General features: G+C 30.4%; 1 long non-coding RNA gene across 1 annotated transcript; it reads left to right on the top strand.

Moving 5' to 3' along the window:
* LOC107061378 (uncharacterized) lies at nt 1–2,195 on the top strand. Its single transcript, XR_001473938.1, has 3 exons — nt 1–1,198; nt 1,585–1,698; nt 1,920–2,195. It is a non-coding gene; the product is annotated as an uncharacterized lncRNA (long non-coding RNA).
* The last annotated feature ends 12,202 nt before the right edge of the window (nt 2,196–14,397 follow it).

Raw genomic sequence — 14,397 nt, 5'->3', positions numbered from 1 at the left:
AAGTCTAATTGTGTCAAGTCTTGCTATAGGGGTAAATGTTTCAGAAAAATCTACATTAAAAAAACTGAGCATATCCCTGCACCATAAGCCTAGCTTTGTGTTTGTTCACTGAACCATATGCATTTAGCTTAATTCTGTAAATTCATTTAACATCAATAACCTTTCTGTCTAGAGGCCTTTCTACCACCTTCTATGTGTCATTTTTTTCGATCATGATTAGCTCCTCCTGCATTGCAACTTTTTATTTCTTGTCTCTTTTAGATTTACATATTCAGCAGGTTCAAATACAGCTACATTACATCTTTGATAGATATCTGAAAGTGATCTGGTTCCTCGAACTAGAGGATGATCAACTCATTCCTCAAAATTGTGAAACTCAGTAGCTTCTCTTTCTTGTTTTTCTTCATCCTAATCTCATGTTTTTGTTCTACAAATTCCACATCTCTACTTACAAAAAAAAATTCAATCTGTGGTTGGAAAATTTTATAAGCTTTTGACTGCAAACTATAGCCAATGAGAATTCTAGGTTCTACCTTCTTGTCCAGTTTATCCCTTTTTAGCTGAAGTATGTGAGAAAAATATAGACAATAAAAAATCTTGAGATTCTTTAGTAAAAGTTTATACCCATACCAAGCTTCAAAAGGTGTTTAACCATTCATTGCTTTTGTAGGCAGTCTATTCAACAAAAACACATCAGTATTGGCTGCCTCTGCCCAAAACTTTTTGGGAAGCTCTTTCTCGTGCAACATATATCTTGACATCTCCATGATAGTCCTATTCTTCTCTTCACTTACCCTATTTTGCTGGGGAGTATATGGAGTAGTAAGTTGATGCTCTATTTCAACAACTTCACAAAAAAATTGAACTGATCTGAAGTGTACTCAGTCCCATAATCTGATCTGAGCACTTGTAATTTGCAGTCTCTTTGATTTCCCATCGAGGCTTTGAGTTTTCAAAAAACTTCATATTCCTCCTATTTGAATCTTAAGAAGTATATCCAACACATCCTTGTTAGATCATCAATAAAAATTATGCATACTTGCTTCCTTTCAATGATGGAGTTTTTTAGGGGGTTCCAAGATCTGTATGAATCAACTGTAATTTTTGAGTCGCTCTCCAAGTTGATTTTGAGAATGTCAACCTTGTCTCTAACCAAATTGACATACCTCACAACTTGGGAGTTCCTCTTCACATAGAGGTAAACTTTTTACCAATCCTTTTTTTTGTATATACAAAAACGCTCTGTGGTAGAAGAGACCCAACTGTTTGTGTCAAGTTTCTGCAACAGTAAACTTACTTGAAACACTATAAGAAAAGGGTGAATTACATGGGGATTTTCCTAGGGATTAGTATGAAAATTTGCAGGAAAATAAGTTTCCTGCGAATTTTCATACAAATCCCTACGAAAATCCCCATGTAATACACAGTTTTCCTATAGTGAAAAACTTTTTGTTCTTTGTCATTGGATTCAAGGAAAAGCTTTTACCCTACATTTTAATTCTAAATAGTTCCTTACCGGCCACTTGGATCGATTATCAGACACGCCTTATATTCAAAAAATAATTTGAATTTATTTTCAAGCAGGTGTCCAACACTTAACAAATTCTGGTCAAGTTCAGAAACAAACAAAACTTCACAAATAAGTTTTGTAACTATATAACTCTCAATAGCTACAGTCTCCTTTCCTTTTGCAAAGAGGTATTCTTCATTTCCAATCCTGACTCTTGATGTTGTTATACTATCAAGCCTTTTGAAAAGCTTTTTATCACTAGTCATGTGATTTGTATAAACACTATTAATAAGTCTACTGTCACTTGAAATACTAGATGAAAAATATGATGCAATAAAGAGTTGTTCTTCCTAATGCTGATTTGCAACTTGAGCTTCTCCTTATTGCTGCGGTCCTTTTTTTCTTGCAGATGATCTCAGCATGCCTAAGTTTTTGAATTACTGCTGATTTGCAAACTATACCCGATGCTCTTTGCCTGTGTTCATTTAAATGCTTGATGTGGCAATAAAATATATCCAGATCAAATAAAGTTACTAGCTTCTATATTAGACGGCTTGGCGTTTGTTAAGGTGATTATAAATGGTAATGTAGTGTTCCACATTATTTGGTCCCTATACAAAATATAGGTATTTCATATTACTTATTTAATTTAAAAGATTAAGAGAGTTTTATTATATTTTTCTCTTTCTATCTCTAGTATCAAATAGAGAAAATTTTAAAAATAATTATCGTTTGGTCATTAGAGATTTTTAGCTATAGTTTGAGTGTTTACAATTCATAGCCACTGTTTGAGATGCTAAGCAAAACAAATAAATTTGCCTCTCTAGTCTCTCCTCAATCTTTCTCGCGTCTCTTCATGTCTCTCTCTTTCTTTACCTCTCTGTGTATTTTGTACTTTCACCCTTCTTTCTTTGTATTTCGATATTTTTTGAGGTATTAATCGATTGTATTTGTTGTATTCATATGTGCATTTTGGTTGTATCCTCTCTCTTTCCCCTGCTCTCACTACCTCTCTTTATTTTGTATTTCCACCTCTCTCTTTATTTGTATATTTTATAAGTTGTCAGGTGATTATGTTTGGTGTATTCATACGTGCATTTAGGTTGTATTATGTATTTTCACCTCTCTCTATATTTGTATATTTTTTTGAGGTGTCAAACGATTGTATTTGTTATATCCGTACGTGCATTTAGGTTGTATTATGTAGTTTCACCTCTTCTGCTATATTTCTATATTTTTTGAGTCAAGTGATTGCATTTGTTGTATTCTCTGTGCATGCATGTAGGTCGTATCCTCTCTCCGTGCGTATTCTATATTTCCACCTCTACGTTTTTATATTTTTTGAAGTGGTAGGCAGGGTATATTTTTGATATTCCTACGTGTATTTAGGTTGTATCGATGAATACTGGTGGTATCGACAGATACATTTTATATTGACAAATACAGTTTCACATGTATACAAAGATACAAACAATAAAAGATACCAGAGATTGTATTCATTCACTCTAGTTTCACTTATAAATTTATCGTTCTTGAATCACTTGTATTCATTTGCTCTAATTTCACTTGTATCTGTTCACGCATTTAGGTTGTATCAACAAATACAGAACGCAGGAGATTATATTCATTCGCTCTTGTATCTATTCACTCGCATATCATTTATATTCATTTGTGAAAAATCAAAAATACAAGTGATTGTAGTTGTTGTAGTCATACGTGTTTTTAGGTTGAATGCTATATGTTCATCTCTATATCTGTATTTTTTTAGGTTTAAGCGATTAAAGTTATTATATTAATTCGTGTATGTAGATTGTATTCTGTATTTCTTTATCATTTGAGGTGTCATAAAATCTTAAAAAAATAGAAAGAAAAAGCATTAATATAGTTATCTATTTAGTGTAGGTCTACAACAACAACAACAAAAAGAATATTTGTATATCAAAACATTAATTTTAAAACATGATCCATTGCATAATGAAGAAGACAGCATTGCAACTTGGATGTATCGTATATTTGTATCTGATAAACAAGACTCCAGATTACAGTACAATATTAAAGATACATTTTAGAACTTGATATAAGGTAAATCATACATTAGGTATTATTTATGTATAAAGTACATTTGTATTGAACATTATAACAACTATTCAAACATTGAACAAATTTAGGTTTTATGTATTAAAACATTAAATTTAAATTTGATACATTGAATTAAATAGACTAATGTATCAAAACATTGAAACCACTAACAAAGGTAGAGTAGAAATCAAAATTAAGTAGATACATTGAAAATATGTACCTTAGGTAGAGTTGGGCAGGATTATGCAGATCCAACTTTTTTTGTCCCTTTTTAGGAAGTTTGTTTCATTGTAACTTTAGAAGTCGAAGGTGCAACCTTTTTCGATTTGACTTCTCCAAACTCAGATTCTTAATTAATAATGGATCGTGTCTTTGTTTGAATCTATTTTCAGTAAAATCTTCATCGCAAGAATAAAAAACACGACATACATTAGTTGAGACTGATTGGATAATCCCAATATATACTAAAAGATGGAGTATTGTCCATATGTATTAGAAATTTGTAGATGAAAAATAAACTTTTTTTAAAATAAAATATGTAAAGCGATGAACTGTAAAGATCAAATTGGATGAAGAAGAACTACCTATTGAGCAAGTTGAAATCGATTGACTGAACAGAGAAGAAATTCGAAATTCTAAAATGGAATGATGAAGATAATTGTTGTGATTATAGGCATGATAATAGGAAGAGAAATCGTAAAGTTGGGAGTTGGAAAAGTAATGTATCCGAAAAAGGATAAGTTTTGGGGAAAAGAAGGATTTTTTTAATTTTGGTAATGATAGGAAAATTTATACTCCCTCCATTTCATATTAATTTAATTGTTGAGGCATTTTTCATTTCTCAAATTAACTTAATTGTTCAATTTTCTAGACTACTTTTAAAATGTTCTTCCAATTTTACCCTTCATTAGTTAGTATTGGAATTAGTTATTAATTAATGTTTAGTTATTTTAATCATAAATTTGACAATAATTAATAAGGGTAAAAGTGGAAAGTTATACCTAATTTATGTTTTAATTTTCTTTTCTTAAAGGATGTGAAACACCTCAACAATTCAATTAATATGAAATGGAGGGAGTAAAATATAGTACTCCCTCCGTTTCTATTTGTATGTCATCATTTTTTTATTTCACGTGCATTAAGAAATTAAATAAGTTTACTATTCTATCCTTATTTAATTTTTTTTTAAGTCAACTGTTCAATCAATGAATATGAATTAATTTATTTTGATTGATTAATTTGACCAATGAACATGAATTATTCACTTAGTTTTTCTATGTTAGTCAAATATGTATTTTCAAAGCTAATAACTCACAAAAATAAAATAGGAAGAATATTATAATTTATGCATTAATTTTATAAAGTGACAAATATTATAAACCAACTATTTATAGTAAAGATGACGTATAAAAATGAATGAAGGGAGTAAAAAAAAAAAACTCAGAGCATTTCAAATGTCCCTTTCTTTTTCATTTAATCACATTAGTATTCCTCTTTGAGATTTGGGTTTTACATCTGCAGGTCCATCTCTGCGAAGCCTTTTATCCCATTTATTTTAAAATGAATCAAAACCCAAAAAGGGGGGGAAAGAAAACTCTGTTGCATGCACAATTGAGAATGATTGCAAACATTTGTACATGTCCGATAGTTTAAACGGAAATATCATTTAACTTGGTGCAAATTTTTAGTTTTGTTTTAGAATTATTGACATTTTTAAAAACACCCTTTTTTTTTGCTAACTAAACTTAGCTACACCTCCGATACATCCTTGATCTGCCACATGACATAATAAGTTATATCAAACTCTTGTGAAAGCACGGAGCTCTTAACAAAAAGTCGAGAGAAGTGTTAAAAACACCCTAAATTTGGCGAGAATTTAAAAGTGTATTTTACTCATGTGGCAAGATCGTAAATGTATTTAAGTTCAATAATAAAATTAATAAATCACGTCAAATTTAAAGATATTTTTGATACTTCTCTCTTCAAACAAATAGTACATGACTTCAATTTCTTCTTTTAACTCAAACCAATTTGTTACTACGTTGTTACCAAAAACTTTGAAAACAAAAGGAGAGCATATGTAGTACTGTCTGCAGGTATTATAATATCCCAATTAGTTGTACATAAACATAGTTAAATGTGAATAAAGAGGTAAAGGGCATTAAATACTTTGTTTTGGTCAATGCCTCGAAGAGAAGACACATTAAATGCACAATTCTAATGGCAGTATTTAATTGAACTTGAAAAAAGTGTCTGTCTGACTGACTATATAGACATGCCTATGTTTCTTTTTCTTTCTTTGCAGTGAACTTCTGATCAATCGTGTGCTTTTTCTAACTCATTTATTTATTCATTGATTCAAACTCTCCACACCCAAATCACATATTCCTTTGAAAGCCAAGTATTCATGCATTAAAATTACAGTAACAACATGTTTGGGAGTGTACTATTTTAGTTTAGTTATTACTCCCTCCGTCTCATTTTATATGTCATCCCTTTCTATAAATAGTTGATCCATAATACTTGTTATTTCATAAAATCAATGTATAAATTACCATATTGTTCCTTTTTTACCCTTGTGAGTTATTAGCCTTGAAAATATACATTTGACCAACTTAGAAAAACTAAGTAAATAATTCATATTCATTCGTTAAATTAATTAATCAAAATAAATTGAGTCATATTCATTGATTGAAAACTTGAAAAATTAAATAAGGGTAGAAGGGTAAAGTTACATCATTTCTTAATACAAGTGCAAAGTAAAAATGTGACATATAAAATGGGACGGAGGGAGTACTAGGTATAAAAAGCAATATATGGGGTTATTTGATACTAAAAATAATGTTAAATAAAATGTATTAGTAATATTAGTATATTTTATGTTTTTATTAATTATGCAAATATTATTTTTTTATACATTATTTGGTTTGATGTATTAAAAATAAAATGCATTGTATAATTTTAAATTTTATTTGCTTATTTACTAAGATACCCTCCACAAATATCATAGAAAAGATGTAAAAAAATGGTTTTGAGAGACGATTAAATCTTTAACCATGCTAATGTATGCATTAAAATCCATTGCATTACTAATATCATGGATTTTCATGTAGTAGTAATACACATTTCAATGCACAACCAAATAAGGTTAACTAATACACAAATTTAATGCATGCATTATTTCTTCTAAGACACTCTTTCAAGTGTATAAGAACAGTGATGAGAATGATGTGTAAGTAATGCTGACATACAATAAAATCTTTCCAAATTAATATTGTCGGGAATATGAAATATTATTATTTTATAGAGGTATTATTTAATCGATAAAAGAGTGTATTCATTCGGGCATAAAGCATCAAGGAATTAAAATGAAAACACTTGAGAAAACGACACTCATGAACTCGAAGTCATGCTTAATGATCCCGATTACCGCAATAAAATGGATGTAAATAGCCTTTTCAGTTACCCGGCCGAAAATGATACATGTTCAGAGGTCCAGAATTTAGAAGAAATTGTGGATAACATCGAGAAAACAATGTTGATGATGAAGTTGAAGAAGATACTATGCATTTGGGACTAGGTACGCGTAAGGAATCACTTATCGCGTCTAGACCTCTTCATGTTTTTTTTTTGTGAAGTTCAAGAAGACCACACAAATATTTTTGGATACAATAAAAAGAAGTTAGAGATGATCTTTAACTAGATTTATTTTTATTTTAAAAAAAAATTCTAGAATTATATTTCACTAAATTGTCTTAGATATTTTTGTAATTTTAAAAATTATTAATTTATAATATTAATGGAACCATTTATTTACATAGGGGTCTTCTGAAAATATATTATCTTATTATTTTATCAAAATCTGTAATTTTTTCCACTGGCCTAAGTCGGGATCGGAAAAAAAATATAATCTTATAAATTTATTAATTCAGAGATGTTTTACTGTAATTAGTTGTATTATTTATATTGAGATTATTTCTTATGCAGTGTTTGATTTGGTATATCAAAGATAACATGCATTGCATAATTTCTATAAAGAATTATTTGTTTATAAAAATACCCTCCATAAATATGGTGAAAAGATATGGAAAAGATTTTGAGGGACAATTGTGTCTTTGATCATGCTAATACATGCATTAAAATCATTTGCATTACTAACTTATACTACGAATTTTCATATATTTTGTAATACACACTTTAATACATAGTAGAGTGTAAAACTAATGCAAGCATCAGTTATACATATGTTGAAAAAGTATACCAAATTAATACGATATTGATAATACACAAAGTTAATGCATATATTATTTTTTCTAAAAATATACCAAACAACCCCTAATTAGTACAATAATGCATATATAAGTTATGAGATAATCTATATATTAATTATGCAGGGTATAAAATAAAATAACTAAACTTTACATAATTAATTTATGTATTATTAATACCGACTTAATTTTACCTATCAAACAAACGACCCCTTAATACCCTCACATTTGATGCGAGTCTCTGTGTGTGTCTTATTTGGCTACATAATCTCTTGTTTTGACTTCTGTAATTATAAAGGAAAAAAGGAAATTAATATTTCAAATTTGGACCCTATTCTTAATTCCTTTTTTCCAATTTACAAAAGGAAAAGAATTGAAACCGTACCAGTAGGGGTGTTCACGGTTTGGATAAAAACCGACCCAAACCGAAAAACCAAACCAAACCGATTTTGTTTGGGTTTGGTTTGGTTTGGTTTTAGATTTTTGAAAACCGATAGTATTTGGTTTGGTTATGGTTTTATTCGAAAAAAACCGAAGAAATAACCGAACCGAACCGATGAATTATATACATATATTTTATTAATATACATACTTAATATATTATTTTTATAAACAATTTTAAAGATCTTATACATATTTTCATTAAAATTTCTTTATAATTTACTTATTGAAAGCAAAAATGCCCAAGATGAAACATTTATCTTATTGATTTCATGTAATATGAGTGTCTATGACAATTCTTTGTGAGACTGAAAATGTTTTCATGTATATGAGTGTCTATGTCAATTCTTTGTGGGACTGAAAATGTTATTGTCTCTTCCTTCTAGGCCAATATAATTTTAAAGCTTTATTGATAGTAAATTTAGTGATTGAAAGTTTAGTAATTTAAGTCATTCTAACTATTTTTCGTTTTGAATGGATTGTTGTCACTTTTTTCACATTTTAAATGAATTGTTTCTTGTATTTTTGTGTATGGTTAATAACCGAATAACCGAACCAAACCAAACCCAAACCGATAATCACCAAACCGATAAATGTATATTATATTTGGTTTGGTTTGATTTTGATAATTTTAAAACCGATTAAGTTGGTTTGGTTTTGGTTTTGACCAATACCCGATCCAAACCAACCCGTGAACACCCCTACGTACCAGTATTGATCTCAAAGTAATACCCCTAATGTCATTTGTTTTGTAGGATTACAAATTACGATAAATTTTTTTTTTACATAAATACACTTCTTATGTTATAATAATTTCTAAAATTTCTTACTATTTAAAAAAATTACAAAAATTCTCTCGAATACATCTCTATTCTCTCTCGGATACATCTCTATTCCCATCTCGAATACACCACCATCTCCTCTTAGATACATCCCTCCTATTAAGTAATGAATCATTCGCAATCCGTGAGCTATGTATCAACAAATTTCTGATGTATAATTTAATAAAAAAATTATAATTTGAATAAACATAAAAATAAGATACAATGAAATTTATGTAATTTTTACCACAAATAAATTAGATAGACTGTCAAGGTCACATTTACATCTTAGAAAATATAAGGATGTTATTATTGAAATTAATCATGTTTGACTGTTGAAATGGTTCTTATTTCAAGAGCAGCGAACCCTAAACCCTAGCAGCAGCCATGTCTGCGCACATCTCTCCCCGGCCTCTGGTTGTGGGAGAGACAAACACTAATCCTAATCAACAAATATCCTTTGCTACTCGATTAACCACAAATCAAGCTGCCCAAAATTTGACAAAAATTCAATTGAAACAGATTCAATATGTACATGGAGAGCCTACGATTCAATTCACAAAGGGAGAACGACAAGTTTTCGCATAGGAAGAAGGATTACATCAAGCTGTAATTATTAAGTTCTCATCCGATACACTAGAAGTGAAGGATTTGCGAACATTTTTACCTAAACACTTGGGCATCAAAGGAAACTGTTTAGTTGGTTTACTTGCTCGTAGACATATTCTGGTAAGGATAGACCAATATGAAGATTATATGGTTGCTCTATCAAAATCGGTAAGCTTCTTGCCTTTCCATGGACAACAACATTTTTATAGGGTATTTCCTTGGACAATAGATTTCAATTCAAGAGAAGAAACTTCAATGGCCGCGGCGTGAATTTCGTTGCCTCGATTATCACCAGATTTATTTGCCAAGAGATCCTTGTTGTCGATGGCATCAGCGGTTGGAAGGCCAATAGCTATCGACAAGGCAACACAAGACAAGATAAGGCCTAGCACTGCTAGGGTGAAGGTGATACTCGATCTTAAGGACAAGCTGCCTAAGAGGATGCGTCTCTAGTATTTGGACGAGCAGACCGGTAAGATTCAAGAGATTTTTCAGGAATTTGTTTATGATAATTTACCTTTATATTGTAACCATTGTAAGCATCAAGGTCACAATGAAAACGGTTGTCAATTGATTTTGAAAAAGAATCAATATAACAATCGCAAAGATAATGGAGTGGTTGGAGATGAACAATTCAATAGTGAGAAATTTCAAGGTGATTTGCGACAAATTTTAAATGAGAAGAGGGGACTAGCAAACATAGATCAAAGTATGGATGATAATACTTTAGTTACAGATGCAAATAATAATGAAATAGCAATGGTGGAAGCCATTAAAAATAATGGAGATCGAGTTGTAGATACTTGTGTTCAAGATGATACTCTTAATACTACAGTTACACTAAATTGCCCTTTAGCTACGGTCTCGCAGACTTTGGTTTTGGGTGCAAAGGATGGTGTTACTAGTGATTCGGTGGTTCCTGTGATTAATTTGGAGTCTGATCTAGTTTCGAATCCTAAAATACCTACTGCTGGTGTTTTACCTGGGAAATATTCTAGTATGGCCACGATTGAAGATTCTAGCCAGGCTAATAAGGTGCAGCAGTGTGAAGAGAATTTGGATCGAATTTCTGAATCTGGTACATATGATCATGACTTCACTTTGAAAGACAATGATAAGGGAGACTGGATTGAAGTACCAAGCAAAACGTTTTCTCCATGTAACGCCAAACTACAACAACTAGATTGCACTAATCCAACACACAAAGAGCAAACGATGAATTGTGAAGATAAAGTATCAAGGAAGGTTGTGTGCTCTAACACCTTTGATGCCTTAATGATCAATTCCGATCAAGAGCTCCACGCATTGTCCACTCCAATTCTTCAAAGTTTCTAATCCAGAAACTACTAGAATAATCAAGGAGTCACATGCCACAATGTTGAATAAAGAAAACCCAATGGTCAAACCACCTATGGCAACAATCAACACCTCGAATCATGATGTTCTTAATTCTCCATCATTGGAGTCGCTTGGAGAGAAAATATTTGGACAACAGTCAATCTCCAAAAGGAATGACAAGAGTTTGGGGAAGGAAACAAGTGATTCTAGATGGGCAGATTTGGTTGAGGAAGAAGAACATATTTCTGCACCTGAAAGGAGTAAGTTAAGTCCTCAAGCACCCATATTTGTGCCTTCAAGTAAGGCAAATCCATCTATGACAGTGACAATTGATAACTCCAAAAAGATCTTAACCATTACCACCAAGGTATTGGAAAAGAGCCATGAGCCAGAAGCTGGAGTTTCAAGACTAAGTCCAACTACAACTTATGAGAGTGACTTGGGCAGTGAAAAGTTTGATGATGATAATGAGGATGAGATGCTAGACATATTATTTGATAAGGTAGCCAAGGATGGAGATCTCTCGCCTAGGCAACAAAGAAGTGGAAGCAACAAAAACAAAAAGAAGACACATGAAAGGCAACATAGTTGGGATGGTAAGGTGACTGAGGAATTTATTCCAAGGCACCTACCAATGCGACTGGCAAAGCAAAATCATATGACAGTTTCAACAACAACACGATCCAGTAAATCCAAAAGGAAGTGAAGAACTATCAAGTTTTGTTGGACATATTTGACGAATAAGAGAAGAGGGAAATACTTCAGGTTACTTTACACGGACAATCCATCTCTTTTAATTTTACATATATAAAATGAAGTTTGAGGTTGATAACTCAGCTTTATTCTTAGATTTTGTATTTTTGCATTACTTAAGCATCCTCATTTGTAGTATCATTAGAGTGTATCATAAACTCTATGATGATCACAGAGTACCTAGTTTTCTCTAGCTCTTATTTTCTTCATGCTTGTTAATTAGTAGAGGTTTGTTACCTCATTAAGATTAGTAAGGTAAGACCTAGCCCGGACAATCCATCTCTTTTAATTTTACATATATAAAATGAAGTTTGAGGTTGATAACTCAGCTTTATTCTTAGATTTTGTATTTTTGCATTACTTAAGCATCCTCATTTGTAGTATCATTAGAGTGTATCATAAACTCTATGATGATCACAGAGTACCTAGTTTTCTCTAGCTCTTATTTTCTTCATGCTTGTTAATTAGTAGAGGTTCGTTACCTCATTAAGATTAGTAAGGTAAGGCCTAGCCCTCCTTTCTTGTACTTTTCTCATTGAGATCCTTTTCTCTTTATTAATAAAACTAGACTTAGGCACACATTGCCTAGCGGAATTGTTAAAAAAAAAACATTTACATCTTAACACAGATGAAAAATTCCCTAATCCAACAAACTAATTAAGCATAAAAAAATGCTTATAATTGTCTCCAAGTCCAAAGGGTCAATCTGGACATGAAATATTAACTCATGATTCAAAATTGAAATTTTGTTTAAATTTGCAATTTGAATTTTTTAAGTTGAATTTTATACCATAAACATGATAACCCCTCAAATTGTGATAACAAACAGAATTTCTCAAATTCTTATACAATATTACCAAATAAGCAAATCATATATAGTTTATAAACAAGACATCAGAATATATATCCTAAGACGCTGTAAACATAAATCAGAATATATATCCTAAGACGCCGCAAACATAAATCATCTCTTATCTTTATTGTTCATTTTACAATTAAATTGTTTCAATATAAATTTTCAAATATACATAGTTTTATAAAATTCACTAGTCAATAATAATAATAATAATAACTAGTTATTCTTTAAAATAATCTTTTCACATTGTACAAAAAAATTCTTTACGCTGAACATAGGTCTTCTTTTTTCAAAATTTAAAGTGATAGGTCCTTAATTTTATATAAAATATCAAATCTTTGGTCAAGTTCTACATTTAAAAAAAAAATTGAAATCACAATTCAAAATTCTAAATCATAATTTTAAATCATGCTCTCAAGTCACATATTTAGACACTAATTTAAAATCATGACTTCATAATATATGTCCAAACAAACTAAGATGCAATCTAAAAGGTTAAAAGAAAAATTTAGATAGCGACACTAGCTAGTTTTAAGTTTGTTTGATCGATGTAGAGAATGTGGTCCTTGTAACTTATTTATGTGGTCCTTACTCCTTACATAGTCATATAACTTATATTCATTCATGAAAAGATGGATGGGAACAAGATGAGATTCGATAACAAGAAACATCTTATTAATTAGCCTTACAATAAATATAATTACTTTATATTAAAGGGGTTCATAATTGGATGATGTTTATGATGTGTGGTGTAACTTTTGATATTTGTTTGTCTATTTCTAGGATCTAGTGCAATATTGATCGTTGGGTAACAAGGACAGAGTTAGAAGTTCTATTACATATTACATTGAATTCAATAATTTCATTGTTAGGTCATGAAATTAAAGGTTTTCAAATTTCTAAAGCAGAAACAATATTTAGAGGATAGATTTCAAAATTGAGATGTGTGCTCAAGTCAAACTAGTATCACAAGTATACTTTTATGTTTATCGTTGCACGTTGGGGTAAATCGACAGAATTCAAAGACGTTAAATATATCTGATTACAACTCTCTCTTCTTGTACTCTTTCATCGAGAGACATATTCAGAATTGTAAGAAAATGTATGTATATTATTAATGAAAGTGAATCTAAGATATAAATTGATTAATTTAATCTTTAGGTTCTTATCATTAAATTCGTTATACTTTTAAAACTATAAGTCTGAAATTAATTTTTATCTTTTAAAAACAGTAGTAAAACAAAAAGTTCATGTATTATATATAGTTATATTTCATATCAAGATGTATTGAGATCGCTTGAAACCTATTGACGGTATGTTATAGCATTCATTAGTACTAATCATTTGAAAAATTTTACTGTCATAATTTTCTTCTAGGAATTTCCAATGTGATAGAATTGAAAATTTTGAAGGTACGTTAAAGAAAAAATATTAATTAAAACATAAAAAGCACTATCAATAACCATTTAGAAAGGTACTACCCATTATTTCTTCAAAAAGAAAAAGAATAGATATAAAATTTAAATTTCTAACCTCAATTAAAGAGATACACCCAATCATCATTGCATTGTGTGATGCTTCGAGTGCGAATTCACATATCTATATTTAGGTTAATTTTTTCAAAAAGTTATTACACTAACCATAAAAAGCACTATCAATAACCGTTTAGAAAGGTACTATCCATTATTTCTTCAAAAGAAAAAGAATAGATATAAGATTTAA

This window comes from Solanum tuberosum, unplaced genomic scaffold, assembly GCF_000226075.1.
Source record: "Solanum tuberosum cultivar DM 1-3 516 R44 unplaced genomic scaffold, SolTub_3.0 scf00135, whole genome shotgun sequence".
NCBI lineage: Eukaryota > Viridiplantae > Streptophyta > Magnoliopsida > Solanales > Solanaceae > Solanum > Solanum tuberosum.
Note: the sequence above shows the minus strand (reverse complement) of the source record. Positions and strands in the feature narration are given on the sequence as shown.